The sequence below is a fragment of the Lactuca sativa genome, chromosome 5, assembly GCF_002870075.4.
Source record: "Lactuca sativa cultivar Salinas chromosome 5, Lsat_Salinas_v11, whole genome shotgun sequence".
NCBI classification, from domain to species: Eukaryota; Viridiplantae; Streptophyta; class Magnoliopsida; order Asterales; family Asteraceae; genus Lactuca; species Lactuca sativa.
In genome coordinates, this window is record NC_056627.2 from 180,804,115 (window position 1) to 180,809,654 (window position 5,540).

Here is a 5,540-nt window from a genome sequence, read left to right on the forward strand (position 1 = left end):
ACACTTTAAGAGATATCAGGAGAGAGGATGCACTAGGGTTATTGTGCAACACTGTTAATCCAAAACTCTAAGAAATTAGAGTTTACTGCCTGAATAAAATATTTTCAGCCAAAAACCCTAAATTCGGGAGTATATATATGAGAAGTTGTCATTATTTACACTTTTTCCAAATCTCAAGATCCAAATCCAATTTCTCTCTCAAGTATCATGTGACATCCCCAAAATCACGGCCAGAAAAGACCGATTTTCATTTATGCTTTTAAAATAATTTCAGAGTAAATCCTTTTGATTTGAAAGAGTTGCGGAATTTGTTCCCAAAAACAAAGTATGATAAAATAAGATTTACCAAAGCATTTCTTAAAGAAATGTATTTTTCATTATATTACAATACTTGGGATGTCATGTTCCGATAAACAGACCAAAAGCATAAACATTTCAATACAGACCTTACAACAGTTACTTACAACAATATGTCTATAATCCAAAAATAACTTAACAAGTCATCCAACTTATGCTCTGGCGCCACTACCTGTAATACAAAGAAACTGAGTGGGTCAGGCTTGGGAGCCTGGTGAGCATATAGGGTTTTCAACCCACAATAAATAATTATATTTAATTCCACCAACCAACAATAACCCAATTACCCATTCCCGTTATTCTCACTTTACATCCCTAAGACAACTAACATAAGGGACCTAGTCTAAGAATATTTCATCGGGGCGACAACACATGCTTTGGGGGTTCCTCAGCAATATAAGTCAAATAAGGCAACCATGAGGAGGATGAAGAACAGCGAATGAACACCCAAGTTCATTAACACCTACAGGTGGCGAACCTGCTAGCGTTCCACCTGACTGTCTAGAAAAGTTTGTGGTCGTCATCTAAACTCCGCTAGATGACTAAATCAAAAACATCGAGGCCTCTCATCTTTTTATCACAAGACAACTATCTACCCATGTTCTACCCAACATTTTAGTAGATAAAATATACATTTTTATACATAGTTTAAAAACTGTATAGTATGTTCATTCAAAACACATTCCAGATAAAAGATGAGACACATACACATAACACGTATTTCATAGAGAATAAATCATATCCATGAGATAGAAGAAAGTGAATATACATTCACACATATAACAACAAAATATACACATAACACGTATTTCGTATAAAATACTTCATAATTATGCGTTAGAAGAAAGTAACTACACACTCACTTGATCAGAAGATGATCAGACAACACTACGGCTTGTAGAAGTAGTATTCTTCGGTAGATCTGGAAGATCTTCACAAAAACCGGACTCCTCGCTGGCAGAGCTTCGGCTCGGGAATTGCACTTCTCGGGATCTTCGGGGCTTCGGGATATTTTTTGCACGTAAATCGAGGTAAAACGGGAGAGAGATTCGCGGCACCCTTTTTCCACGTCGTGGGCTTGGTCGTCACTGCATACGTCATTGCAAGTTGCGTATGGGGGACTCCCCGAGGTGTCAGAAAACTTGCCACGTCGTGGTCTCTGACACAGCTTTGGGGTTCGTGCCCCGAACTTCAGAAATTCATAACTTTCGCATATGAACTCCGTTTTCGACGTTCTTTATATCGACGCGAAGGTGATATTATGATATACAACTCTCTTTTAGACTCCATTGGCTAATTTTGAATTGATTTTAAATATATTATAAGTATATTACTTATATAGTATTTTTAGTAGGTCGGGACAGGAAAACTCTGTTCGAAATTCATAACTCCTTCATCTGAACTCCGTTTTTGGCTGTCTTTTTATCGTTGGACTACTACCAATGAGATCTTCAATTCTCATTTAGAATTTTTTGGCTAAATATCACTCGATCTCTATTTCGAGTATTCGGGTTGCATACCGTTAAGTCGAAACTTCGAAAAATCATAACTTCCTCATACGAAGTAAGATTTGGGCGTTCTTTTCATGCACGCTCACGGTTTAACTAACCCTACGACTTTCTTTTAGATCACTAAGGCTAGATATCGCTCTATCTTAAATTCATATTTTACGTCATTCGGCGTCGTGCCGGTTCTGTCGCGAAACTTCAACAGGTCATAACTTCTTCGTTATAACTCGGATTTCGGCATTTCTTATATCTCCGGAATCCTTGTTTCGACCACTGCAACTTTATGAAAAGATATCGGCCTCATCTCACACTTTAATTTTGACGCTTATTTTTATCCTTTATTAATTATATCTTTATAATTAAGTAATAAGCACACAAATACACATAATTCACATAATACTCAAATATTTCATCATTAATACTTCAAAAAGAGTTACAAGGGTTAACCTAGACTATTACATCAACGAAAATGCCTAGCCTGGAAACGCGGGCATTACAATTCTCTCCTCCTTAGGATGATTCCGTCCTCGGAATCACACATCAACAAACGAATGTGGATAGCGATTCAACATGTCACTCTCCGTTTCCCAAGTGAGATTTGGCCCATTCGTATGTTTCCAACGGACAAGCACTAATTCGACCATCTTGCATCGAAGCTTCTTAGTCTTTCGGTCAACAATTGCCTCTGGTTCTTCAATTAACCTCTTGTTTTCATCAATTCTCAATTCAGAAATTGGAATTATGTCAGGAACTTCTCCCGTGAACTTCCTCAAATAACACACATGAAAAGTGTTATGAATTCCATTTAGTTCTTCGAGTAATTCGAGCTTGTAAGCTTGGTTCCCAACCCTCTGAAGAGCTTTAAACGGTCCAATAAACCTTGGACTTAACTTTCCCCTTTTACCAAATCTTATAAGTCCCTTCCACGGCGAGACTTTAAGCAAAACCGAATCTCCAACTTCGAAGGTCATCGGCCTTCGCTTCTTGTCAGCATAACTCTTTTGACGATCTTGAGCTGCTAACATTCTTTCCCTGATCACTTTCAACTTCTCAGTAGTCTGATGGACCATCTCGGGTCCCATAAACTGCTTTTCCCCAGCCTCAAGCCAACAAGACGGTGTACGACAGTTCTGTCCGTACAAAGCTTGATAAGGTGCCATCTTTATGCTCGAGTGGAAACTATTATTGTAGGAAAACTCTACCAAAGGTAAATGTTCATCCCAGTTACCTAGGAATTCTAGCGTACATGCTCTCAGCATATCTTCAAGTGTTTGTATCATTCTTTCACTCTGACCATCAGTCTGTGGATGGTAAGATGTACTTAAACACAACTTGGTACCCATTTCCTCTTGTAGACTTTTCCAAAACCTTGAGGTGAAACGGCTATCACGATCCGATACAATCGTTAACGGAACACCGTGAAGCCTCACAATTTCCTTCACATAAGAATTCGCAAGCTTTTCCATAGACCATTTCTCATTGGCTGCTATGAAATGCGCACTCTTAGTGAATCGATCAACGACCACCCAAATCATGTCGTGACCACTTTTTGTTCTGGGTAGTTTAGTGACAAAATCCATCGCAATGTCTTCCCATTTACCCATAGGCACAGGTAAAGGTTCTAAACTCCCATATAGTTTCTGATGTTGTGTCTTGACTCTCGCAAAAGCCACACACTCAGCCACATACTTTGCAACATCAAGCTTCATCGTCGGCCACCAGTAGTAGGGTTTCAGGTCCCTATACATTTTAGTGCTGCGAGGATGAATTGAGTACATGGTTTTGTGAGCTTCTTCCATTAGAAGATCTCTTATTCCTCCTGACTTAGGTACCCAAATACGATCTTGGAATACCTTCAGTCCATGACCGTTTGTACCAAACACCAATGTTTTGCCCAAACCTTACTCCTTACGGTCATTCTTTTCAGAAGCTTCTTCTTGAGCTTTCTTTATACTCTCCACAATTGTCGAGACAACTTCTATTCTCAACGCTCCTGGCCTTTTTCTCTCAACATTGACTTTCCGACTGAGAGCATCAGCAACAACATTAGCTTTACCGGGGTGGTAAAGTATCTCATAGTCGTAGTCCTTGAGTAACTCTAGCCAGCGTCGTTGTCTCATATTTAACTCTTTCTGATTAAAGAGATATTGGAGACTCTTATGATCAGTGAAAAGTTTACACTTCGTGCCATAAAGGTAATGCCTCCATATTTTTAGAGCAAAAACTATCGCTGCCAACTCCAAGTCATGAGTAGGGTAGTTCCTTTCATGCTCTTTCAGTTGTCGAGATGCATACGCGATCACCTTATCTCTTTGGGTCAAAACACAACCCAATCCAACTCCAGATGCATCGCTATAAACAGCGAAGTCTTCAACTCCATCGGGTAGAGATAAAATCGGTGCCTGGCATAGCTTCTTGAATGCTTCTTTATGCTTATCACTCCAAGCATAAGTAGCTCCTTTGTGGGTCAAAGCTGTTAATGGAGTAGCAATAGAAGAAAAGCCTTGGATAAACCTTCGGTAATATCCGGCTAATCCTAAAAAGCTTCGGATCTCCGTGGGACTTTTCGGTTGTTCCCACTTCATCTCAGCTTCAATCTTTGTTGGATCAACCATTATCCCTTCTTGGTTGACCACGTGACCCAAGAATTGGACTTCTCGAATCTAAAAATCACATTTGGAGAACTTTGCATACAACTTCTCCTTTTTCAAGACTTCTAACACTTATCGCAAGTGTCTGCCATGCTCCTCTTGGCTTTTCGAGTAAATCAGAATGTCGTCTATGAATACTATAACGGATTTATCAAGGAAAGGATTACAAACCCTATTCATTAAATCCATGAATGCTGTCGGAGCATTGGTTATTCCAAACGACATAACCAAAAAATCGTAGTGTCCATATCGTGTTCTGAATGCAGTCTTCTCTATATCTTGCTCTCTTACTTTCAACTGATGATATCCTGACCTAAGATCGATCTTCGAGAAATAGCTCAAACCTTGCAATTGATCAAACAGGTCGTCAATCCTTGGCAACGGGTATCTATTCTTTATTGTTGCCTTATTCAGCTCTCTGTAATGAATGCACATTCTCATGCTTCCATCTTTCTTCTTCACGAATAACACCGGAGCTCCCCAGGGTGATGAACTAGGTCTAATGAAACCTTTGTCCAATAACTCCTGAAGTTGCATCATCAGCTCCTTCATCTCCGTCGGTGCTATTCGATAAGGTGCTTTTGCTATTGGCGTGGTTGTTGGTAGCAAGTCTATTCTGAACTCCACTTGTCTATCAGGTGGTAATCCAGGAAGATCTTCGGGAAATACTTCCGGATAATCACACACCACTGGTATACTCTGCATCACCTTCTTTTCCTTCTTAGCATCGATCACGAATGCTAGATATGATGTACATCCCTTGGTCAAACACTTTCTGGATTTCATTAGGGAAATGATTCCAGAATTCACTCTGTGTTTATCCCCATACACCATAAATGGCTCTTTCCCTGGCGGGTTTACTTTTACTATCTTATTCTTGCACAATATTTCGGCATCATTGGTGCTAAGCCAATCCATTCCCAACACGATGTCGAAACCATTAAGTTCGATAGGTAATAATTCCGCGTGAAACTTATTCCCATTAAGGTCGATTAATATGTTTTTCATACGATGAATAACAGGT